General features: G+C 44.5%; 2 pseudogenes; both read right to left on the reverse strand.

Annotated features, from left to right (window-relative positions):
* Positions 1–3194: 3194 nt before the first annotated feature.
* The window catches only part of LOC148475025 (patched domain-containing protein 3-like), a 39172-nt pseudogene continuing 14907 nt past the window's right edge, over positions 3195–27459 (reverse strand).
* LOC148475026 (uncharacterized) lies at positions 25731–26647 on the reverse strand (annotated as a pseudogene).

The raw sequence follows: 27459 nt of genomic DNA on the forward strand, positions 1-27459 counted from the left end.
CAACCGCAGGCTCCGGCTCGCAGTTTCGATGGTCGCGATGGTCAAGACCATCGCGGCCATCAAACTGCACGCTCGTATAGGCTGTGGGTGGTGACCCACAGCTATACGAGCATCCAGGGGGACGCTCCATAGTTATGGAGGACGGCCCTCATTCAGAGCGTGCGCTCTGCTCAGAGCGTACGGCTCTGAATGAGGGCCTATGTTTGCTGTTAATATAGTGCAGTGTCTGGTGTGTGTGGGGTAATATTTATTACATTGCTAGGAATTCATTTCTCTGACAAAGCGCAACTTGGGAGCACAAAATGCAGCCTTGCAGTAAAAGCAACTTTTCATTGACCCAATCCATTAGAAAGGCTGATTATATATTTTTTTTTGTTTTCATATTACAAGCAAGATTGATATACATGTATTAGTACACGCGCCATTAATAATATTTTGAGCATGTTAAATGCAATTAATTTACACTAAGGGCCATATTCAATTTGGAGCGAAAAGTCAGAGGCCGGACTTTTCGCTGTCATCGGAGGTTTTGCCGGTGAAAAAGAATTGCGAGCGTCCCCGTGTATCTGCGTATACAATTTGAAATCGGCGAAAACGGGACCCGGCGAAACTGAAATCAGCGAAAAGTGCTGTCATTTTTGGGGAAATCAGCCTGACACCCCCCAAAAGATGCTCTGACATGGGGGATCACTCTGGATACCCCCGAATAGCCCTGCTGAAGGTATTTGGGGTTTTTAAATGGTCTCAATCGGAGCTATAATGCGGTTTTTAGAAGGTGGTGAAGAATAGCATTTAGGAGGGTTTTTTTTGTCAAAATAAGTTGTCCCATCAAATTTGGGGTACATGAAAATGGGTACTAGCATATGTTAAAGCTGCTAATATGACGTTTTAAAAAACATGAAAAATCCACCTGCCGCAACTACTTGCAAACAAAAAAACACATGGGGCTTACTTGGGGACCCCCCTGGAGTCTATTTCACTAGTTTTTAAGTTTGTCCCCCAACTTTGTTTTTTTCACCCCCAAAACGAAAATACTTTTTTGGGGTGTCCTGAAATCTTTTTTTTTTTTTTTTTTGACGCAGTTATCCTTAAGGGGGCTGTCCCATGGGTGCTGGGTATTTTCTTTTCATTTGTACCCCAAAACCCCAATTTTGCACTTTTTCTCGCCACCTATTCCTAAGTGATACTTTTTCACCGGGTTTGATGCATTGACTTTTCGCAACGGCGAAAAGTCAGCCAAATTGAATACGGGGAAAAGTGGAATCGGCGAAAATGACGTCATCAACGAAAAGATTTGCCAAGAACGACTTTTAGCTCCAAATTGAATTTGGCCCTAAATACAAAATGATCCACAGAAATATATTTTACTAGCTGTTGCCCGCGGCTTTGCACACAATGAAATCGCTTCTGCCAACATTTTTTTCTATTTATGGTGTTCTAGTTATATTGCTTTGCATAGGGGCCCTGTCACGAGAGTGGCCCACGTGTCCAGCAGCGTTATATATAGACTGGTGGTAGCAGTGTCTTCACCCACCACTCACACAATCTCACTGTGTGCCCTGTGCACAGACTGCTATGTAGCCTATCCTATTCACCCACCACTCACACCAATGTCACTGTGTGCCCTGTGCACAGACTGCTATATAGCCTATCCTATTCACCCACCACTCACACCAACATCACTGTGTGTCCTGTGCACAGACTGCTATGTAGCCTATCCTATTCACCCACCACTCACCACCAATGTCACTGTGTCCTGTGCACAGACTGCTATGTAGCCTATCCTATTCACCTACCACTCACACCAATGTCACTGTGTGCCCTGTGCACAGACTGCTATATAGCCTATCCTATTCACCCACCACTCACACCAATGTCACTGCCCTGTGCACAGACTGCTATATAGCCTATCCTATTCACCCACCACTCACACCAACATCACTGTGTGTCCTGTGCACAGACTGCTATGTAGCCTATCCTATTCACCCACCACTCACACCAATGTCACTGTGTGCCCTGTGCACAGACTGCTATGTAGCCTATCCTATTCACCCACCACTCACACCAATGTCACTGTGTGTCCTGTGAACAGACTGCTATGTAACCTATCCTATTCACCTACCACTCACACCAATGTCACTGTGTGCCCTGTGCACAGACTGCTATGTAGCCTACCCTATTCACCCACCACTCACACCAATGTCACTGCCCTGTGCACAGACTGCTATGTAGCCTATCCTATTCACCCACCACTCACACCAATGTCACTGTGTGCCCTGTGCACAGACTGCTATGTAGCCTATCCTATTCACCCACCACTCACACCAATGTTACTGTGTGCCCTGTGCACAGACTGCTATGTAGCCTATCCTATTCACCCACCACTCACACAATCTCACTGTGTGCCCTGTGCACAGACTGCTACGTAGCCTGTCCTGTTCAACTGAATGTGGGCCCAAAGCACCTCTCCCCCCACTCCTTACTGGCCGCGTGCATTGTGCCACACCTATGTCTTACACTGCTGATTTCAATACATTTTGTTTTTAGTATTGCTCAGCTTTAACTTCACAGATCGAGATGAAACTGTAAGAAAGTGCAGGATATTTCTAGGAGTTTCCACTACAAATTATTTTAATGAAAATCAGTTCAGTAGTTTTTGCAACAAACAGACAGACACAATGTTCCTATTATATTAGTATAGATGTAATACTGATCCTAGTAAGTAAACATTCTTTGAATATACCCTAATACAGCGGTTCTCAAACTTGGTCCTCAGGACCCCCAAACAGTTCACGTTTTCCAGGTCACCCAGCAGGTGCACAGGTGTATTCATTACTCACTGACACATTTTAAAAGGTCCACAGGTGGAGGTTTTGCTTTGTGAATCTGTGAATAGACCTGGAAAACGGGCACTATTTGGGGTCCTGAGAACCGAGTTTAAGAACCTGTACCCTAATACTATTAAGAGCCACTGAAACATATTATATAAATAATGATTTTGTGTTATATAGAAAAGGAAGAGTGAATAAACCTTGTAGTTGAGAATGCTAGTTTAAAGTAGGGATGTGCAGGCTCGGTTACATCCCTAGTTTAAAGCGGAAATTGTTCTACTCAATATGAGAAGAACTTATGGACAGTCAGCACCTGGAGAAAACATTTAATATCCAAAATGTTCTTTTACTTTGCCATGTTTGTTATAGTATTGTTGTGTAATCTTCTAAATTAATGTCACAGTTTAGTTTTTCTAGGGTATCAGCAGACACCTGGCCTCTAGATGTTTCCACTTTTGTGGCCTTACCATGTTTTCCGACATATTTTACAAACAAGGTTAGAAAAACTGGTAGAAAAACCAGCCCATGCAGCATTCCAAATGTAATAACCAGGAATATGATCTTAAAAAATTTTCTAAAAATGTAACTCACTGATGCGGAAAGAACGATGACCCCGAGGATGGGGCACCTTGCACTATAGGATAACCAAGAGCATGTAAAGCATCAGTCATCCTCTCACTGACTGTGGACTTCTGGCTAGATACATAAGCATATGAAATGTGTGCTGAGAAGTCAACGGAGAACCCAATGCAGATAACTAGGTTGATCATAGAGATGGAATCTAAGTTAACCTTCCAGAAAGCCATAAAACCAGTGACACCAACTATAATGGAAGCTATGGTGAAAGTCACCCACAGAGAACATAAAGGATTTGGAATTAGCAGTATTGAGACCACAAACATGGCAGCTGCAGCAACCACAACATTCTGGACGGTGTTCTGGATGATTACGGCATATTGGTCAAAGTATATAAAGGCTGGATGGTACACAAGGACCGGGATGTCACAGCTCATCGCTGTGTTCCGGACATGGTTTAACATGTCTCTCTCATCTACTGAAGAAGTGACATTCGCAGTCTGGATGAAGAAACGAGAAGCTATTATAGACCCTGAGTGAATGTTCACATCTTGTTTATAGCCAGGAGCAAATTTAAAGAGTTGTGATAGGTTTCGTATAAAGTTATTTTTATCATTAATGTCCAGTTTAAGTAGATTAGCAATGCCTATGTACACATCCAACCATGACTCTGAAAGAGACTCACTAACATAGGAGCCACCTTTAAGTGACTGTATACACTTGTCAATTTTATGACGTACGTCTGAATCCCAGTATGAAATCTCTTCTGTAATAACAACCATAACTCTGGGACCGTACTCTGAGAAATATAAATCTTCATTGTCACAGAAGGAACGAACGTATGAGTTATCAGTAGCCAAATTACGTAGATCTATTCCTTCCCGCACCTGAAAACAGCCATATATACTGCTGGCCAGATACCCACCATACAGAACTAGCAGCAAGCACTTAATCCAGATGTTTGCGAGGAATGGACCATATTGCTTCCGGAAAAAATCAGCAACTGGATGGTCACTCTCTTTACCAGTGATTTGGTTGTATTTTCCCCCAACACAGCACAGGTTATATGAGGAGGAACAATGATCATCTTTTTGCTCCATCACCCTTCTACAAAGCAGCCAATGCCTATTACTCTCTTCCCGTCTACCATTAAGGGCTAAAAACGCCCCAAAGAAAGTGATATTATACAGGAAACAGAATAATAGGGAAGTTTCAGCATAAATACAAAATGACTTCACTGATTGAAAAGGCGTCATAATTCCTATGTAGAAAGCTAGAACATCTGTGAGAGTTGTGATTATTATCGAGACTGCAGCTTCAGCGTATGTCTCAGCCATTCTTTCTTCAACTTTACTCTTTACTTTAGTTTGTTGCCAGCTGGAAACCATGATCAACATGTCATCCACTCCAACACCTGAAAGACAAAGCATATATATATATATATATATATATATAAATAAACAAACTTCAGACGCTACTCCAAGTCTTTTTATCAAAGTGCAAACAGCGTGTATTTAATTCAACATTTCGAGGTATATAACATCGTCATCAATTTGTTTCTATTTGGAGGGCCATTGGAAAGCACCCAGGCAAGTTATTGTGTTTGGGCAGCAGCAGCCCTAGAATGTCAGTCTTTTGGATTTACATACACACAGTATATATATATTACTTCAAACATTGGGCCTGATTCAGAGGCGCTCGCTAGATGCAATCGCTCGCACGATGTGTATGCAAATTGCGTAGGCAGTACTATCACACAGCAATGCATTAGCACGCCCAGTATTTCTTAGAGAGCGATCACATAGTATATGCAGACACCCACCAGCCTGTCTTAAGACGCAAGTCATGTCCAGGAAGTGTATGCAACCATCGGTACATCAGATGCTATCGCAGCGCTTGAGGTTGACCATACCCTGCCACAAGCACTGCGAGCACTTCAGTGTAAAAACAAGCCAGGTGACGTGTACTATGATGCTGTCTTATAATTATGCACACCTCTAATACGCCGTTGAGATGCTCAGACACGCCTGCGTTTGCACCTCCACTCCCAGGTTTTTAATGGCCAGCCCCTGTTACCACCTACAAACGGCTGCACCTGTCACTCACTCTGCTGGGCTGTCTCTGCACAGCGAGCGAATGCATTGTGAACTTTCGCTAAGGTATGCACATGCGCACAATGCATAACATCGGCAGCAGCGAAAGTATGCATCTTAGCGAGCGGGTGTGAATCAGGCCCATAGTTTGAAAACTTTGAGATATATGATTTGGAATTCTTGGATAAGGCTATTTTTCTATGTACCTTGTATATGATCCCTTATATTTAAAATGCATTACCTATGTAAATTATAATAATATTTAAATTGCATTTAAATGACATGTAAGTATTACACATAGTATTACACTTATATGCTTAGCAGTATAAGCAAATCAGTAATACATTATCCAGTACACAAAGTGAAATACATTAATAATGACGTGTACTAGTCATACTATTAATAGATCTCACAGTAATTGCTACAGTATAGACTGTAATCATGAGGCATTTCTCTTATGTTTGCTTCTCCTTTGACCAATGCTTCTACGCCACACTGGTTGCTTCCTCTCCCACTCGCCTCCAAAACTTCACTAGAGGTTCTCCCATCCCCAGGAACTCAGGGCCTGATTCAGAGCCGGACGCTCTGACAAGAGCGCTCGCTCTGAATCAGGGCTGTCCTATCTAAAATTGGAGCGGCCACAGCTTATGCGAGCGGCCAAAAAGATGGTCGCAATGGTCAAGACCATCGCGACCATCGGGCTTGCGACGAGACCCTTGCGGTAGGGTCTCGTTGCCCGCAAGCCCGGAGTGCTTTTGGCTCTAGTGATGTCAGTGGGGCTGGACCCAGACGGTGGGAATGCCTCTATCTGGCCAGCCACACCCCCGGCACAGCATAGCATAGCAGATCGAGCGATTGTTTGATAATGCTCATGCGTAAGAGCCGTACTGCCCACACGCAGCAATTGCATTGCGATTACTCTCGTACATTGTACTAGCAAAGCGAGTGACAGGTACTCAGCAGTTGGAGGGGCTAACACTAATTCATGGGCATGCATAAATTAGCCATTGCGATTTCCTTTGCAACATGAGAGCTCTCTGTGTGTCAGGAGAGCTGCAGTGTTTGCAGCTGGTCAGACTTAAACTTACAAGCTCCGTGGCTCTATGATGTGCATCGATGGTACCGATGTTTACACTGTTTTACGTCATCGGAAAGATATGGGAAGGCAGCAGTGGGCTACTCTATGCTCTGCTAAGCTTGGGAAGGCATTAGCATATTTTAGCAATTGCGATTCGTAAGAGATTGCTATTGCAAATGCATTACCGTACATCTCTGAATCAGGCCCTCAAATAGATGCCCCCTCTGTTACATAGTATCCACCCTTTGCTAGCTTGGATACAGCTGTCAACATTGTGAAGACTGAAATGTATGTAGGGTGAGAGAAAAACCCATTTAGTTCTGTTACATTAATGTGCATTTATTCTGTGGTTCTGGGCTATCTACACTTTTCAATGGATTATGCAGATTCAACTGTCTCAATACTGAATGACTAAGTATTGCTATTTATACTACACTACTGCACCCATCAGAGAACATTGGGCCTGATTCAGAGCCGCTCGTAAGCGGCCGCTCGTTTGTTCCGAGCGATGTTTGCCCAACTGCGCATGCGTACGGATCATAATACGAATGCGCGAACCAGTCAGTGCGGCCGAAAATCGTTTGTTCGCTAAATAGCGAATGCCTGCTAATATGAGTGACAGGAGGAGGCGTATGTGGGTGGTAACAGGGGAAGGTGCTTGAAAACGGGAAGTGGAGATCCGAACGCAGGCATGCTTAAAGGTCAAAACGGGCGTTTTATGGGTGTGCATAATTAATACAGCAGCGTCATTGACCACGTCACTGGGTTATTTTATAGTCAGAACTGCTCGCAAGATTATGGTAGGAAAAACCAACCACAAGAATAGCGAGCAGTTAATACGCTGGTCGATGTACTCGATTAATCTAATAAATAGCGGACATGACGTAGGATGCGAGTGGCCAGGGATCGCAGTTATCCAAAAAATGACCGCAAGTTTTGTTCGCTCGTTCAGACATAGAGGCGTGAACAGACCGCAAAGAGCGAACTGTTCGTTTGAATAGCCACCCCCTTTTCCCGAACGACCGTCCGCAAATTGCGTCCGGCTCTGAATCAGGCCCATTGACTGCTGTACTATACAGAGAACATTGCAGTGACTGCCATGTACTGCAGAGAGCATCAGTGCCCACCATATAATACAAAGAGCATTGCAGTGACCACCAAATAATGCAGAGAGCATTGCAGTGACCACCAAATAATGCTGGGAGTACCGCAGTGCCAAACACATAATATACAGAAGAGAGCATCTCAGTATTCACCATATAATTCAGAAAGCATTACAGTGCCCCCCATACTGTACAGAGACCATCAATGACCCACATATAAAGCACAGATAATATGAATACACCTTGGTGCCTCTCCCTTTGCCAGCTGCTGGGCATGCAGCCAAGTTCCCCTGGGACAAGCCAGGCTGCGGGACGCAGGACTGCCCAGTTTAGGGCTCCATGACTTGGGGGTAAGAGGGTCTGGGCAGGCCCCCTCTTAGATGTCACCCGCCTTGGAAGGGTAGGTCAGAGGCCCTGATTCAGAGCCGGACGCTCTGACAGAGCGCTCGCTCTGAATCAGGGGCCGGTCTTTTTTTTTAGAACGGCCTCCTGGCCGCTCGCATAGCTGTGGGTGACCACCCACAGCTATAGCAAGCGGCCAGGAAGATGGTCGCGATGGTCAAGACCATCGCGACCATCGGGCTTGCGACGAGACCCTTGTGGTAGGGTCTCGTTGCCGCAAGCCCCAGAGAGATTTCGGCTCTAACAGAGCCGAAATCTCTCCCACTGACATCACTCGTGATGTCAGTGGGGCCGCCCCCAAACAGAGGCGTTCACATGGGAACGACCTCTGTTTGGGCAGCCACTCCCCTGGCCCACCCACCAAAGGGGGCGTGCTGTCACTCAACATCGACAGCACGCCCCCTTTGTTGCGAGACCCGGAGCGACGGAGTGCCCGTCGCTATCGGGGTCTCGCGCATGCGCATGACGGAGCCTGGCTCCGTCGTGCACATGCGCACTGGCCCACCATCGACCTGGTTGTGAGCGCACAGCGTTCACACAAACACACACACCTGATATGGTATACACATGGACACCCATAACAGTCTTGGAAATGTGACTCCTGGGGACATGCCCAATTTCTAAGCTGGCTCATGGGGGCATACCTAGTCTATCGGGACCCCACGATGCTAGATGACCCGCCAGTGTTGATGTGTTGTCTGACCCAAGTCCCAAGAAAGATAGAATTACGAGAGCACACACACACACACACACACACACACACACACACACACACACACACACACACACACACACACACACACACAGATAATACAACCCCCAATACATAACACTCAAAAAATATTAACACAGCACCCCCACCACAGACCATATTAAAATACAACACCCTTCACATAAAAAAACCGAATGCACCCCTCCTTTTGCATAAATATACCACACCCCTAGATAACATTAAAAGGGCCTGCCTTGTCTGCTCCCTGCAGAGCTTCAGAGTGCACTGCAATGCTTTGTGACAGGCAAGGAATACAGAGATAGGCTAGACTCAGAGAGAAAGGGTCAGAGACTCAGGGTGAGAGGTGGGGTCTCAGGTAGGGATAGAAGGTAGCCAGGGAACTCAAGTAAGGAGACAAGGTCTTGAGAAGGGACAGTAGGGAGTAGATGAGTAGAAGAATAGTGCAGATTTGCTCCAGGTTGTTCAAGTTGGTTGGATGAGGCTTGTAGACACAATTTGTCAATTGGATTGAGATCTTGGGGTAAATTTACTAAGATTTGAGATGGTCCCGATTTGTGAGTGATTCATCTCGCTGGAACTCGCCAAAACTCGGGTGATTTAATCAATTTTTTTTTCCAAATTTACCAACAGGCGATTTGAGGCTAAACGAGTTTGCCAATGGTGAAGCAGAACGAGATATCTCTCCCGAGTATCTCGTTTTGCAGGAGATTACTCACCCGAGATTGCAGTGTTTTCTCTCTGCAAATCTCTCCCGAGCTAGCAGCCTGCACATATCAGTGTGATATGTGCTTGCTGCTTGTGTGTTAAGACTTGTAAAAAAGGGTTAAATGTTATAAAAAAAAATTACATGAGCCCCAAAAGACTAACCAGCCCCGGACTTGCCAGACAGTCCTGGCTCTTAAAATTACAGGGAAAAAAATGTGTAGGGTTCCACTGTAATTTAAGAACCAGCACCAGGCAGCAGGGACAGAGCTGGTTTTAAATATATGGCAAAAAAAATTGGCGTGAGGTTACCCCTATATTTAAAACCAGGTCCAGACCCTTTCTAGCGGGGGGACTGATGCCACAGCCAGGGGTGCCTTTTCACCGGGCCCCCCAGCCGTAGCATCAGCCCTGACCGCTAGTCAGCCTAGGCCAGTATAATAACATTTTACTTTCACGGTGTATATTGTGTTTTTTTCGTATTGCTTTGGTTGTGGAACTACAAGTACCAGTGGGCCCGTAATGCCCCACATGCTGGTATTTGTGGTTCTCCAAATGCCAGCATGCGGGGGAGGTTTGCTGGTATGTGTAGTTCCACAACTAAAGACAATATTTAACCATGTATTTTACACTACACACTAACACTATCAACCCGGCACTCGGCGCCCTAGGGTGCCGGGGATAGCCCCGGCTATAAGCCTAAGCCAGGGGTGCCCTGGAGAGGGGGTACCCCTTTATTGGAGGGGTCCCCAACTCCCCATCCCTGGCCTGACTAGCGGTCAGGGCTGATGCTGCGGCTGGGGGGCCCGGTGAAAGGGCACCCCTGGCTGTGGCATCAGTCCCCCGCTAGAAAGGGTCTGGAGCTGGTTTTAAATATAGGGGTAACCTCATGCCAATTTTTTTTGCCCTATATTTAAAACCAGCTCTTTCCCTGCTGCCTGGTTCTTATATTACAGTGGAACCCTACACATTTTTTTCCCTGTAATTTTAAGAACCAGGACTAGCTGGCAAGTCCGGGGCTAGTTAGTCTTTTGGAGGGGGGACCTCACATCATTTTTTTTTAGAAAATTAATCCTATTTTAACTATTTACATAAATAAACATACACAAATCACAATGATTTGTGCATGTTTCTGACCATCTCACAGCTCGGGGGGTTGAGAGATTGAAAAGTGATTTGGACAGAGAGTTTGCTCCTACCTCGCCCGAGCATGACATCCCGATTCTTGGTAAATTTGAGAGATGTATGTTTAAGGTGAAAAGTACTTCCGATTTGGCCGAAGGTGATTTGATTCGAGATTGCTATCTCACCTGTGTTTTACGAGTGAGATGAGAGAAATCTCTCTAACTCACCCAACTTTTGCCTTTAGTAAATTTGCAAGCAGGAAAAAAAATTAATAAAATCACCCGAGATGGTCATCTCGACCTCTCTCAAATCTTAGTAAATTTACCCCCTTGTCTTTGACTTGAGCATTTTAGAACATTCCTCATTTTGATGTTCAACCACGCCAGTGTTGCTTTGGCCTTGCGCTTGGGGTCATTGTCCTGCTGAAAAGTAAACTTTCTAGCAAGTTTTAGTTTTCTAGCAGACTGAAGCAAGCTGCTTTGTAGTATCTCCTTATATTTTGCACCATCCATTGGTCCTTCATTATTAACAAGTTACCCAGTCCCCACCGAGGAAAAGCATCTCGACAACATGATGCTGTCACCCCTTTACAGTTGGGATGAGGAATGTGCAGTGTTAGGTTTGCACCACAAATAACATTTTGTATTGTGACCAAAAAGCTATGACCACAAAACCTTATCCCACATTTAATGTTTTCTGGCAAACTCTAGGCATGTTTTGATGTGGTTCTTCAGTAATGGCTTCTTTCTAGAGACCCTCCCATACCCCAGACCAGTTGTATGCATAGCTCTTGACATGATTAAGGGTTCACCTCCACTCCAGTGTCAGCCACTAAATGCTGTAGCTCCTGGAATGTGATAGTTGGCCTCTATGTGGATTCCCTCACAAGTGACTGAATTTTGTATAGAATCAACACAACATAAAGTAATCGGCGCTCATAGATGGGGAGATGTTGATCTACCACTAGCAGCTCTCTCTGGAAGTATCCCCACTTCCTAAACAGACACGAACAATAATAAGATAAAGCGCTCTGTGGTAATTGGTCTACTGTATAAAGTTAATTGACTTTCTGTAGTCCCGTATAATATATATGTCAGTGCTTCGTACAAAGACTGGTTAGCAAAAACTTGGGGCTGTGTGTTCAAAATGAATTGATTTGGTGGGAGGTGTCTAAGCAGAAAGACAGCTCTCTAATATATAAGTGTATATATACATATATATATATATATATATATATATATATATCACAGTCTGCTTATGTTATCAAGCTGGTGGGCAATAACTTGAGGCTGGATTTTCAGGACTAGAATTTTATACGTCTGGAGTTCAAGTTTGGCATGAATACCAATATGATGTAGTCAGGATTTGTCTCTCCAATGAATGTAATATAACAATCAACAAGTAATATGCGTATCAGGTGGGCAAAAGCTGTTGGCAGGATATTAAAAAATTCTTATAGCATTAAGCTAATTGCAGATAGGCAAAAACTGTAGGCAGGTATTTGTATGCAAAAGAGACCTTTAACCAGGGTATGGTGAGAACGTGAACTCCTCTCCTCCACTGCACTCTCCACCTCAGGAAAGGAACGTAGTATCAGAGAGACATGCGACACTAGAATTGCAGTGACTTTAGGTATGGAATGTTTGCTTACCTGACCATGAAGTCTGCTGGTCCTGTGTCAATCTGTATCCGCAATCCCTGTGTGTGAGTATGCAGGGGGAGGCTATGGTACTATAAATTACTGATCGTCAGATAATACAACACTGTTTTATTGAACAGTATTGAAATGGTACAAAATAGAAAAAAGAAATAGAAAAAAATAGAAAAAAAAAAAAAAATGGCAAAATACCCTTCAAACAGGGATTAAGGTTAAAAGTACATATGCTAATATATATGTCCCAACGCGTTTCATCTCTTCCAGAGACTTTATCAAGGGCAAGTGATGTTCCTAGTGTGCAATCCATCTTTTATAGGCATCCTCTTTGATCATCCGTCCCCATGTGAAGCGGCGCTGCACTTCCGGTTTAATCACTTCCGGGTCGTGCGCGCCGCATGTGTGGGGGCGGGAGTTGAATATGATTGTTGTTACCAGCGTCTGCCTGGGTGTCAGGCGATGTGACCATACACGCGGCAGCACAGAACGCCGCACCGCCCTCCGTTTGCTCACATCAGAGGTACCATAGAAGCTTGGCTTCTATGTCCTCAGATGTGGCGGCGGCCATTTTTGGTTGGGTTTGTCTTAAATGTAAACTAGTGAGAACGAAACAGGGCATCCATATAGTTATATGCACAGAGAACGAAACAGGGCATCCATATAGTTATATGCACAGAGACAAATCCTGACTACATCATATTTGTATTCATGCCAAACTTGAACTCCAGACGTATAAAATTCTAGTCCTGAAAATCCAGCCTCAAGTTATTGCCCACCAGCTTGATAACATAAGCAGACTGTGTTATATATATATATATATATATATATATATATATATGTATATATATACACTTATATATTAGAGAGCTGTCTTTCTGCTTAGACACCTCCCACCAAATCAATTCATTTTGAACACACAGCCCCAAGTTTTTGCTAACCAGTCTTTGTACGAAGCACTGACATATATATTATACGGGACTACAGAAAGTCAATTAACTTTATACAGTAGACCAATTACCACAGAGCGCTTTATCTTATTATTGTTTGTGAATTTTGTATAGGCAGACACTATGATGGCAGGTGGTAGCTGTTTGCAATGGAGGTTAGTCCACACGGCAGATGACGTAAACAGATGTCGGTTTATTATTCTGGTAGAAACAGGAATTTGGAGTTACTCAGAGGCATCTCCATAGTGGAGGATGGATGGAGAAGGAAGAGTGGTAGGGAGCCATGCTTGCACAGAAGGCTTATGTCAGTGATCGCACCTCAGTGGAGAGCCATTAGGCCCTAGTGCCTGGTGGCTGCTGTAGCCAGCAGTAAACACAGCCAGTGTTAATCCAATTAATCCAACAGTGCTTACAGGGATTTCTTATCTTCCCATCTTGTACATGTACATAACTTTATCTTTCATTTTCTTAGAATGCTCTTTGGTTTTATTTTTCACAGCTTTCCAGTATGACCAATATTATTTGAAATAAGAGTTTTTTTTTTATCCATAAAAGCTGTTTTTTTTTTAAATAATTCACTGGTAGAGCCTAGAAAGCCAATTGTTATGGCAGTTTCTTTCGTCTGTGTAAACTTGGAGCTTCCACAGCACAGGGGTTGAATATTGATGCAAGTAGCAATTTCAGTTTTTAAAATGAAAATTCTGCAGGTAAAATCAGAAATTATGAATGAGTTTGTTTCACAGTAAAATTACTGTATTACAAATGACTGTGTGTCATTTGTAATACAGACAAATACTAACACTTTTCCAAGCCATGTATGGACGTGAATGTGTGTGTGTAATATATTATATACAGTACATATATTAAACAAATAAAAAATTAGGATGATGGCCACCTTGTATAGAGAATCACAGGCTAAAATCCCTTATTTAAACTAATTAAGCTAAACAAAAACTACACCATACATTCTGTTGTTTTGTTGCTGTTCAATTTTTGTTCTTTAAATAGTTTTTTTTTTTTTAATAATATCAAATGTAAGTTTAAATGGTATTTTTTAAATACATTATTATTTATTAAAATAAAACCACTTTAAACTCCCCATTTTAAAACTATCAAAATATTCTATGATCTATACCAGAGGTTCCTAATCTCGGTCCACAAGGTACCCTAGGGGTCCATTTTTTAAGGATATCCATGGTTAAGCACAGATGGTTAAATCAAAAGACTGAGGTGCTAATTAAGTCACCCGTGCCCAAGCATGGTTATCCTAAAGACCTGGACTGTGCCTTGAGGGCCGAGTTTAGAAACCTCTGATCTATACAGAACATATCTCTGGAGGTGAAATATAATTTATTAAGCATTGTATGATAATATTTTAGCTATTATGATTATTAAGAAAAATAATCTTACCTGACGCATGAAACAATAGAAAATAATATGGTGACAAAGTATGCAATAGAAAATAGCGGAATCACAGCTTTTGTTGAGCCTTCAAATTCTTTCTGCCGAGATACTGATGTGAAATAAGATATCTGGTGTAAAAAAGAAAATGTGGCATGTGATTGTATGATTTAGCTGAGGATGCATCAATAATACAAGTATTTTTCATAAGATACATTAAGTTAAACCATTATGCTGCTTTATTTGTTTACAATTATAAATACACACTATTATATCATATTGTAAATTACTTTGGGGCATGTTTATTTAATAATTTTTGCAGGAAATCCCCCAAAAATGGATGTTTAATGGGATACCCGCAAAATCTTAATATCCCCAGGATGTATTTCGGAACCCAATAGATGCCTCCAGTGGATGTTATTGGTCAACCGACACTAATATAAATTATTTCTATTCCTAGCAAATGGAACAAACATGTAAACACGGAATACATATGTTACACATGGCCGGCGTTACAAATCCCGGCAGCGCCAGTCCGACGTGGAAGGAAATCCCGATCGTGCGAAAGGTAAGTATTTCCTAACCTAATCTACCCTCTAACCCTCCTTTAGGGTGCCTAACCCTAACCTCCCCCCCCTGTGCCTAACCCTAAGTGCCTAAACCTAACCCCCCCTTTCCACGCCATCTAAACCTAAGTCCCCCGGGGGGGTGCCTAACCCTTAGTTCCCCCCGGGGGTACCTAACCCTAACACTCCCTCCCCCTAGCCTAAATCTAACCTCCGGGTGGGGGTGCCTAACCCTAAGTCCCCCCCCCCGAACCCTAAACCTAGCCCTTCCCCCTCGCGGCTGTCCGCGCTCGGCATCCCATCGATCAGGATGCCGGGAGCCGGGCTCCCGGCGTAGGTTAATTAACCCTCGCCGGGATTCTGTAGTGGAGATGCCGGCGGTCGGCATAGCGACCGCCGGCATCATAAACACATACCGTAATACTGTAGAACATTCCTGATTCCTGTAAAAATTAGACTAACACACTTGATCAAATTAGATAAATGATCAACATGTGACATTTAAATAAAAATAAATCACCTTGAAAAGACCTAGGGGTATATTTACTAAAGTGAGAGTTTTTAGAAGTGGAGATGTTGCCCAAGCAACCAATCAGATTGTACTTAACATTTAACTAGCACCTTCTAAAAGAAATCTCCATTTCTAAAAACACTCACTTTAGTAAATTTACCCCCTAGAGCGGAAATGCATCAGGGGTCATGCGTGAACATCCGTTTTCCCGGGGACCGCCAGCTGCCCCCGCATCGCCCCCTAAAAGGCATTGAAGGGGTTGCGTACGATTACGCACAGCCTATTTTGCACACTCGTAGAATTGGTCCTGCGCACGTGCAGATTCCCGATAATTGGGAATCTGCGTTCTGCATTTCACTTGCGTGCACTGCTGAATGAGCCCCTCAGTGAAAGAGCAATACGCATTATTACAGCATCTCTCTGGTGGACTATATTAATCCCACATTGTGGTAATTGCCCTTTTACTTTTAAATGCATGCAAAGTTTTATTTTCAATTATATGCTATACAAATCCTTTGCTATACGAATCCTTTTTTATCTTTTGAAGTATTCACATGGTTCTTTTATTATTATAATTCTTATTATTTAATATTTAATGTATCCTTATTTATGTTTTTTTTATTGGATTATACCATATATGATTTAGTACACACTCCTGTGCCATTTATTGTTGCTATTCTATTTGTGATTATCCAGGCGTCTACACCAACAACCAAGTGTGTAATTGTTTCTAGTTACTTTTCATTTTTAATTGATATATGCTTATTCATTGGCAGCTTTTCTGGTATGACCTTTGACAGCAACTACGTTATTCACTGTTTTTCTTTATGCAAGTGTGTTTAATACCACTTTTACACCTAAATTCCGGGTCTGACCCGGAGTTGGAACAGGGTTCCTATCCGGATCAGACCCGGAATTTAGCCGGCGCCGACCCAGGACATTCCCGAGTCGGTGCCATTCACACCGGAGTCGGGTCTGCTTAGACCCAGCTATTCCGGCGTTGAAGTTTACGCTTGAAGATGACGTAATTTCCAAGCGACACTGAATCCGGACCATTCGGCCGGCATGCGGCGCGCTCCAGGTCATCATGACCCGGAGTGCGCCATTCACACTGCAGGGTTTCACGGGTAATACCCCTTTTACACCTAAATTCCGGGTCTGACCTTGAGTTGGAACAAAGTTCCTATCCGGATCAGACCCGGAATTTTGCCGGCGCTGACTCGGGATATTCCCGAGTCAGCGCCGCTCACACCGCAGTCGGTCTGCATAGACCCGGCTTTTGCGGAGTGAAAGTGGACACTTGGAGATGACGTCATCTCCAAGCGCCACTGAAGCTGGGCCAATCGGCCGGCTAGCAGCGCACTCCAGGTCTTCGTGACCCGGAGTGCGCTGTTCCCATAGCAGGGTTTCACGGGCTACGCCCGTGTTAAACCCTGCTAGTTACCTGGGTTAGATTGCCGGGTCACTCGACCCGGCGATTCAACCCTCTCCCCTTTTACACCAGGGAGCTGCCCGGGTTAACCCTTCAAAAACCCGGGTTTTAACTCCGGTGTAAAAGGGGTATTACTCCTGTGTTAAACCCTGCTAGTTACCTGGGTTGGATTACCGGGTCACTTGACCCGGCGAACCAACCCTTTCCCCTTTTACACCAAGGAGCTACCCGGGTTAACCCTTCAATAACCCGGGTTTTAGCTCCGGTGTAAAAGGGGTATATGTGTAGCCTAATATCAAGCCCAATTTACAGGGTAAAACAGTTAAAAAAGAATCTAATGCGATAATTAACCTTGATACTTCACAATCACCACTGATTACTCTACATTTGGCACAACATACTAGTATGCGATCATTATGCAAATACAATCCTATTTCTACTATCTATTAAATGGGTGCCGGACTATATCTGTAGATAGTAAAAAGGTCGACAATGTCTAGATAGACACCATATGTTAGACAGTCACTAGGTCGACTGGAACAAAAGGTCGACCGGAACAAAAGGTCGACATATAAGAAGGTCGAACGGTACATATGGTCGACAGAGTCAAAAGGTCGACATGAAAATGGTCGACACGAAAATGGTCAACGCGTGATTTTTTTGTGGATCTGTTAATCCACAGGTTCTCAAACTCTGTCCTCATGAGCCCAAACAGTGCATGTTTTCCAGGTCTTCTCACATAATCATAAGTGAAATAATTAGCTCCACCTGTGGATTTTTTAAAATGTGTCAGTGAGTAATGAGTACACCTGTGCACCTGCTGGGTGATCTGAAAAATGTATACTGTGTGGGGTCCTGAGGACTGAGTTTGAGAACCACTGTGTTAATCCACACCCCTATTAGATGACCCATGTCACAACACTAAAACTAGATAATTAAATTTTTTAATATCTACCCACCCAAGCTGTCTAAGTTTACTGTACATTATAATATTTCCTGAGATACACAGTTGTAGAATATTCACATTATTTATTAATTATCAGTTATTTACATAGCGCACACATATTCCACAGAGAGTATTTGGCCATTCACTTCAGTCCCTGCCCCAGTGGAGCTTACAATCTGTTTTCTCCCACATGCTCACACACATACACACTAGGGTTAACTTTTGTTGGGAACCAATTGACCTACCAGTATATTTTGGAATGTGGGAGGAAACCCACGCAAGCAAAGGGAGAATATACAAACTCCACACAGTTAGGTATCAAACCCATGACCTCACTGCTGTGAGGCAGTAATGCTAACCATTACACCGTCTGTGCTGCCCAATTATCCAAGAATGAAATAACAAAGCTGACACAACGTGATAAATGGGTTTTGAGAAAGTGCAAAGGTTTATTTTAGTTTTTATTCTTTACTATTACCGGTACCTTATTTTATTTAGCTGAATTTGAAAGTATAGAATCCATAGTCATGTGTTTAATAATGCATATCAATAAAAGTTCTGTTTTATTTTTAATTTCTGCAGGACAATAGTGCACTCCTTTAAAGGGACTCTCTTTTCCTACTGTCATCAATTCTAATGGATTTAGCCTAGCATCAACCACAAAAGCGTTGGTCAATATTTATTTGAGATCTCACACTACAACTAGATACTGATCTCTGATTAATGATTTCAACCTTTGGCAACTCAGTGATTCAGGTCAGATTTCATCTCTTCGTCTATAAATATGTTTCTGGTTTTGCTTCCTCTACTATTAAATTTTACAGTTCAGCACTTGCTTCAATGGCTTTTATAGTACCTAACTTAATGTAGAATAAATTATATTGTACCTGTGTCTACATTGGGATACACAGTCTACATCTTTCTACACCCATTCTCCTTAAATATTCCAACACCTGGGATATAAACCCCTCCTAGACCTTTTTATCTCCATTGAAGACAAAGAGGGGTATTCAATATGGGAGCGAAAAGTCCATGCTGGACTTTTTGCTCCACATCGGAGAATTTTCAGGGATAAAGTATCGGGCACGCGCCCGCTTTATCCCCGTATTCAATATAAAACCTCCGAAAACGGGACCTGGCGAAGTGGGTTTTGCGTTAAAAAACGAAATTTTCCTGGAAAAAATTGTAGGTCCCCCCTAAAGTTGTAAAAACATGGGGGATCACTATGGGGCCCCCCGTTTTAGCCTGCAAATGAAAGTCGGGGATTTAAACAGCTGCCGCAGGTGCTTTTTTCCTGACATTGAAGAAGTGATGCAGAAGAGCACTTAGGTTATTTTTTTCGTTATTTTAAGTGGTCCCATCAAATTTGGGGTACGTGAAAATGGGTACTAGCATATTTTGATGTCCCTAAAGTAAGTATTTTAAAATTCTGCAATTGTGCACCTGCTGCTATAAATCTATTCTAGAAAACACCTGCCGCATACTTGCAGAATAGCCCTGAACCTATTTCCCTAGTTTTAAACAATTTTTTCCCTTTTTTTTTTTTCACCCCAATTTTTAAATGAATTTTTTGGGGTGTCCCTATTTTTTTTTTAAACTTTTTTTGACACAGTTATTTTTAAAATGACATTCCCAGGGGTGCAGGCTATTTTTTTTAAGCCTTCACCCCTAAACCCCAATTCTGCACTTTTTTTCGACACCTATTCAATGGTGAAAAGTTATCCCCGTTTTTTTATCAAAGACTTTTCGAACCTGCAAAAAGTCTTTGAAATTGAATACGGTGTAAAACTAAAACCTGCGATAATGACGTCATAGGTGCGATATTAACGCAAAAACTGAGTTTTCGCTCCATATTGAATTCCCCTAAAAGTCTCATACTGTATATTTCTTCTATCTTGAAAACGTGGAACACTGTTGGCCCTAACCTTCATAGCTAGGGTGCAATTTTCATTCTGGTTCATTTTATGGGTCCTTGGATGGCAGAGAACCCTAAAAGCTACCACAATATTCAACTAGGTCACACTAAAACATCACCCTTCAGTCAGCTTGTAGTGGAATTTGATCTTACAATTCGATCTCTGCGCCGTATCTTATTCATCAGCCTACCTGGTACTGTTCCTCTGAGAGTAAATACATCTCAGTTATTTCTGACCTGCTAGAAACCCTTTCAATCTGCCAGGCCCTCTGTTTTTAGGGAGTAGGTAGTAGTGTTCATGAGGGATACAGTTTGACACTAGCCAAGTCAAGTTCCTCTCATTGTGTGGTGCAGCCACCACCAAAGCAGCAGCTAAGGGCATACTTTTACAAGCAATTATACATGATGCTTCTTGGTCTTTAGTTCAGACATTCACTAAGCATTTTTGTTGACTGTCCAATCAACAAAAGATTGAATTTCTCAGAACAGCCACAGATACATGGTAGTCAGCACACCAGCTGTTGCTACTTTGCAAACCTTCAGATAAACAAAGAATAGTTTGCAGGAATCTATGACATGCAAATTTATTTTGCTCTAAGGCACATGTTCTCGAACTCGGTCCTCAGGACCCGAAACAGTGCATGTTTTCCAGGTCTCCCCACAGAATCACAAGTGAAATGATTAGTTCCACCTGTGAATCTTTAAAAATGTGTCAGTGAGTAATGACTACACCTGTGCACCTGCTGGGTGAACTGAAAAATGTGTACTGTGTGGGGTCCTGAGGACAGAGGGCCTGATTCAGAGGCGCTCGCAAAAAACGAGCGCTCGCTCTGAATCAGGGCGGGCGCTAATTTTTAGGAGCGAACTCCTGGCCGCTTGCATAGCTGTGGGTGACAACCCACAGCTATAGCGAGCAGCCATGATGATGGTCACAATGGTCAAGACCATCGCAACCATCGGGCTTGCGACAAGACCCTTGTGGTAGGGTCTCGTTCATTGCAAGCCCCAGAGAGCTTTCGGCTCTAACAGAGCTGGAAGAGTATGAGAAAGTCCACTAATACTGAGTGTCAGTGCAGCTCTGCCTGTGGTGCAATCAGTCCTCCACTCACCACTCCACTCTTGTAGTTACCAGTGGTGCAAGACTATGTAACTTTTCCACTGCTGGAGCTGTATGTCTATACTGCAGTTAATCAGTGGCCATCTTGTGGTTGGCTTCATGGCAACTCAAAGCAAGTGTTGTTGTTGGCCTGTGGCCATCTTGTGGTTGACAGGAAAAGTTATAAAATTGCAATAGGACAGCGCCTTCTCTTACAAATAGTATAACTGAAATGAGGGTGCTTTGATGGCTGCTGCTGTGGTATGGGGCAGGGAGGATGATTGCCCTGTACTGTGTGTCGCCACTGTGGCCGCGTACCTCCACAGGTGGCTCTTGCTGCTGCGGTGGGCGCCTTAATGGTGTGCTGCTCAGTGCTGCCCTTGGTCCCAACTTCCCACTGCCATGGCTCACCTGACCCGGTCTATCTTCCACGGGTCACTGGCGTCAAACAGATTAGTGCAATCAGGAAAATATAAACAGTAATAAAGGTGCCTCTACCTACCTCTCTATTGTCTGTAAAGTGTGGGCAGTATTCCTTGGGGGCTCCTTGTCGAGCGTCTCACCTCACCAATTTCAGGGACGTCTGCAACGACTTCCTCAACCACAGGCGGGTGTCTCATTTCTGGGGTCGGGGAACTGGCCACGACAGGCCAAAACATACTCAGGACAAGACTCAATGGGTCATTTAGTATCGACAACTGGTCTCGGGCTGGGTGTGATGGTGGACAATCTGGTAGTAATTCTGGAGCTTTGGGTTGGTTAGGGCACAATTTGAGTTGATCCCGGTGTACAAATTTTGGTTGACCACCTTCTACCTTATCAGTCCGGTACACGGCTACTTCAGCGTGGGGGATGCCAGTAACTACATATGGATCAGGCTCCCATTGGGAATCCAATTTGCTGTGCCGCCGATTATTTCGCCTTAGCACGACATCTCCCACGGCTAATGGTCTGGCATGTGCGGTCGCATCATATCGATCCTTTTGTCGATCACGGACAGCATCCATTCGTTGGTCCACAAGAGCTCGAGCAGTCTGTAATCTACGCTGGTGCTCTACGACTCAATCCCCTTGGAAGCAAGAATCTGTGGCATCATCCGAGGCCAGGTCTAAGTGAACGTCAGCGGGTAGTTTCCCAGATCGTCCGAAAAGCAGATAATATGGCGTGTATCCTGTGGAGCTGTGCACAGTGTTGTTGTAGACAAAGATCAGTTCTGCTAGCAGAGTGGGCCACTCACGTCTTTGTGGAATGGGTACAGCTCGGAGTAAATTTATCACAGTTTGGTTCATCCATTCGCAGGCCCCGTTGCCCTGAGGATGGTATGCTGTAGTGCGTAATGTCATACACCCGTACAACTGGCATAGTTCTTAGAAGAGTAGGGCTTCAAACGCAGGCCCCTGATCCGTCAGAATACTAGCAGGGTACCCGTAGGGCCGTACAAATGCTCGCCAGACAATTTCTGCTGTTGTCTTTGCCGTGAGATCCCGGTACAATGGCAAACTTGGTGTAATGGTCAATTATGGTTACAGCATATTGATATCCATTGCTACTTGGTTCTAGCTTCACATGGTCGATTGTTACCTGACAACCACTGGAACTCGTAACTAAGGGGTGCAGCGGTACTTTCTCTTCTGATGGAGCCGGTCTACGTGCTGTGAACATGTCGCAAGATTTGCACCAGTCTTCCACATCCTGACGCATATTCCCCCAGTAAAATCTTTGACGTAGGGTTGCCTCGGTCTTTTGACAGCCGAAATGGCCCGAGTGATCATGATAGGCCCGTAGGATAAGATCGATTTTCGCAGGGGGCACCACCAACTGCTCAATCAACAGATGTGTCTTTGGATCTGTGCTCCGTCGTAGCAATAGGCCTCTTCGCAACGTCAAACGGTCCTTTTGCCGCCACAATTGGATTAGGTCCGGGGTTGCAGCTTGTCTCTGAATTCGGGTCAACCCCTGACTAGAGGCCAGCAACTGTTTCACCATTTTTAAGGTTGGGCTCGCGTCCTGCCAGACAGTCCAATCTCCTTCCATCTCCACGCCCTGAACTTCCTGCACTCTCGCGGGGATGGGAACCATAGCATTCTGTTCCGGTGCTCTTCTTTTCAGACTGAAGTTGGGAATTTTCAATCTGCTCCCACCTGTCTATTCCTTCCAATTCACTTTCGCCCGTCTGTAGCCGGGACAGTGCTTCGGCATTCGTGTTACTTTGCCCACTTCTGTATACTACTTTGAACTGGTAGTTGGCCAGTCTGGAGGACCACCTTTGTTCCAAAGCTCCTAGAGGGGTGGTGGCTTGATGAGACAGTGGGTTACAGTCCGTATAAGCTACAAACGGTGTTGCCGCTAGATAGGCTCTGAATTTTTCTGTCACTGCCCACACCGAGGCAAGAAACTCGAGTTTGTAGTCACTGTAATTGGCGTCGTTCCGTTCGGTGGGATGTAGACTGCGACTAGCATAAGCGATCACACGCTCTTGATTTTCCTGAACTTGGGCAAGTGCAGCTCCCAACCCTTGCTTGCTGGCATCCGTGTACAGCCGGAACGGGGGTAGGGCAGCACAGGGGCCTCTGTCAGGACTTTCTTCAGCAGGTCGAAGGCTGTCTGTCGTTCAGTCGTCCACTCTATGGGAATTCGTTTGTTATACTTATCCTTAGGGATCCCTCGTAGAATTTCTAATAGAGGGGCGGCGACTTTGGCAAAGTCCTTCACAAATCGTCGATAATATCCTACAAATCCAAGGAACTGTCGGACATCTTTGACTGTCAGCGGGATGGGCCATTCCAATACCGCTTTCACCTTTTCGGGGTCCAGGGTCACACCCTCAGGGCTTACAATGTGACCTAAGTACTGAACTTGGGGCTTGAGCAGGAGGCACTTGGATGGCTTCAGCTTCAGGCCGATTCTAGTCAGCTGTTGGAAAACCTCCTGTAAGTGTTGCAGATGGTCAGAGTAGGTTTTTGAAAAGATGATAATGTAATTCAAATATAGGAGAACCACATCGAAATTCCTATGGCCTAGATTAATGCTCCATCACACGTTGGAAGGTGGCGGGAGCATTGCATAAGCCAAATGGCATACGGTTGAATTCATAGAGCCCCATTGGTGTGACGAAGGCGGTCTTCTCCTTGTCCTCTTCCGTCATCTGAACCTGCCATTAGCCTCTGGTCAAATCTAGGGTTGAGAAATACTTGGCAGACTTAAGCGCAGTCAGAGACTCCTCAATTCGGGGTAGAGGATAGGCATCCTTATGTGTGATGGCATTCAGCTTCCTGTAGTCTACATAGAATCTTAGCTGGCCATCCTTTTTGCGAACCAACACCAATGGGGCCGCCATTGGGCTGTGACTCTCTCTGATGATGCCATTACTCTTCATGTCCTCCAACAGTTGCCGTACGGGCTGATATAGCGCTGGTGCCAATGGGCGATGCCGCTCCTTTATGGGTGGGGCATCCCATGTCAGGATACGATGTTGTATCTCCTTCACAATACCCAGATCTGTAGGGCTATGGCTGAAAGTCTCAGCATTATTCTTCACAACCTGGAGGATTCCGGCCTTATGGTCTCTCGGTGTGTTGCCATCCCCTACCTGAAGCTCTGTCCACCATTCAACTTCCTGCTCATCAGCTGTATTACTCTCCGTGGTTACTTGACACTGATTAACTTGTAAGGATGGATATACGACATCTTGAAATGAGGTCCACAATAATTGGGCCAGTGGCTGGCATCGATAAAACTTGATTGCGTAATTATGGGGATTTAAGATCTGCACTGGGACTCGATCGTTCTTCACAGTGACCAGGGTACTCTCTACTACCGCCTCCTGGTGAGCGGACGTTAAACAGGGTTCAATTAAGGCCTCATAGCTTCTGCCAGCTGGTCCGCATCGTGCCTTGCCCCAGAGGATGGTCACTGAATTGGGTTGCAATTTGATGAGCTTACTATCCATTAGTCTAACCTTTCCAATCTCTCCCTCACTATGGGTGAACCTCTGATGACCTTGAAGCACCCTGATAGTCTTCTGTATGATTCTTCGCTCCCCGGTGACCAACTGAGACAATTCACTCCTTAGTGTGGCCAAAGCTCCTCCGGACATCGCTGTAAGATGTTCATTCCTAGAATCACCGATGCTACTTTAGCTACACTGCTCTCAGTGATCAGACATCCCCGTAGTGGAAGGTGGGTTTCTCCAATCTGCATATTAGCCTCCCAGTACCCCACGCAGGAGATCCCCGGTCCGTTACTACCAATTAGTTGCAGCCATGCGGAAGGTGGCATCAGCAACTGCCCCTCCTTCCAATAGCGTTGAAAAGCAGGTAGCTGTATGGTGGTGATTTGAGATCCCGTGTCTAACATGGCTAAAACTTCCACGCCGTTTATGACAATTGGGATTGTCGGACACGTCCTGACATACCGGGGCCACCACTCTTCAGGATTCGGGTCTACTCCTCCTGTTCTCCCCGAGGCTTGACTCCCACCCTTGGGGTATTGCAGTTTAACATCTCCTCTTGCCTGCAGTGTCTCTCCACGTGACCTGCCTTCTGGCACCGCCTGCAGATGGGACGGCCTTGAGCATCAAACCGATCTGTTGATCTTCTTCGTTGTCCCCATGGTGGTTCTCACCAGTCATCAGCCCTTTGTCTTCTCAGCCGCCACCGCGGCTCTTCATAATCCGCCGGTTGGGATTGAGCTAGGCTGTGCACCTCCCTACGCATCTCCGCCATTCCCAATGTCATTTCTTCCATCTGTTTCCTCAACAGTTGTATTGGGTCAGGGGATGGCAGCTGCAACCCCTGGGAGCGGGGTTGGTTTCTTTGGGTGCCTGACATGCATTCCGTAAACCAGCTTCTGCCAAGTAGGACTGACTTGGTAATCCCGGTAATTCTGGCAATTCCGTAATATGCTCTATGACCGTGCCCAACATTTTGATAGCCGCTTCTTTAAAGTTTAGGAAGGTATGCGTCGGAAGTTGTAGTCACAGTAGTCGCAGTTGAGCTCATGTTCCTTCTCTGTTAGATCCTTCTATCAATTGGGTGATCAAGGTCTCATCCGAGTTCCTGACTTCTTCCTGATCAACAGCCTGGATTGCCCTCAAGGCCTCCTGCAGGGTGAGGGCGTAGTCACGCAGGCTCTCCCCATGTTTTTGTTTACATGCATATAACCTAATTTTCAAGGTGGGTAAGGTACGGGCGTCAAAAGTGGTCGCCATTCGTTTAAGGACTTGTTCTATGTTCTGTTTTTCTCTGGCGGGCCAGGACGTCACTTCCCTGAGTGCCGAATTCTTCAATTGCCCAATGAGTATCTCGACCTGCTGCTGATCACTTAGCGGGTATAAACGAAACATAGAGGTCATCTTCCTTTTAAACTCGGTTAGAGTGCTTCCTTCTGTGCCATGGTCCTCACCAGAATACGTGGGGAGCCACGGGGCTCTGAAGTAATAGGGGAGCTTGATAGGATTGATTTGTGCCACAGGTGGGTTGATCGGTGCTCCTGCGCCAGCAGGCGGCACTGCCTGAGCTGGTGGATTGGTCGACATGGCTCTCTATACTTCCAAACTTCTCACTTTGGACTCAGTTAATCCTGTTCGTGACGCCAGTTGTGGTAACCTTGACTTTATATGGTATGTAAAGAGTTTACCTTGTGTGTTGTGGTTCAATCTTCACTCGACTTACGGAGAGGTGAGAGCAATGGAAGCACATGAAGGGGTGACGAGGCAGCTTGTGTTTTTTTTTGTGAACACAGGTTTATTAGAGAGTCGGCACGGCACTTGCATAAATAACACACCTCACTCAATGAGGCAGCCTTCGTATTGCATTATCAGTGGGAAAAACATCAATAATGAGATTACACATAAAAAACAATGGTATTTGCCCGGCACCATACGAATTGGTATAATAATACTTCGGCAGTATGACCGTACAATGTAAGACAACTTTTACGTTACTATTCACAGTTAAATTCAGTATTAAGCATACATTCTTATCTCAAACGGCTGCACACTACAAGAAAACAATTCAGCAATGATGACAGTACTAAACTAACAATTTCAATGTCCACATGACCTTAAACACAAAACACTGTATTCCTACCCGTCTTCGCTGCTGCAGCTGGTGGAGCTCTTATAGATCAGTTTAAGTTGATCATGGTACTAGCCCCACTTAGTGTAACATTTGTTAGTATTCAATCTGGGAGGGAAGAATCGCCAATGTGTATATGGAAGTCCTGTACACAGTACAGCAATTCAGTCACTGAATGTTAATTCCAATTTCCTCTCTATAGGCACATTCAATTCTCAGGCAATCAGAAGGTTATTCAATATTCCTAGACAACTGTTACTGTAAAGTTTCC

Source organism: Taudactylus pleione, unplaced genomic scaffold (assembly GCF_031769625.1).
Source record: "Taudactylus pleione unplaced genomic scaffold, aTauple2 ptg000788l, whole genome shotgun sequence".
NCBI classification, from domain to species: Eukaryota; Metazoa; Chordata; class Amphibia; order Anura; family Myobatrachidae; genus Taudactylus; species Taudactylus pleione.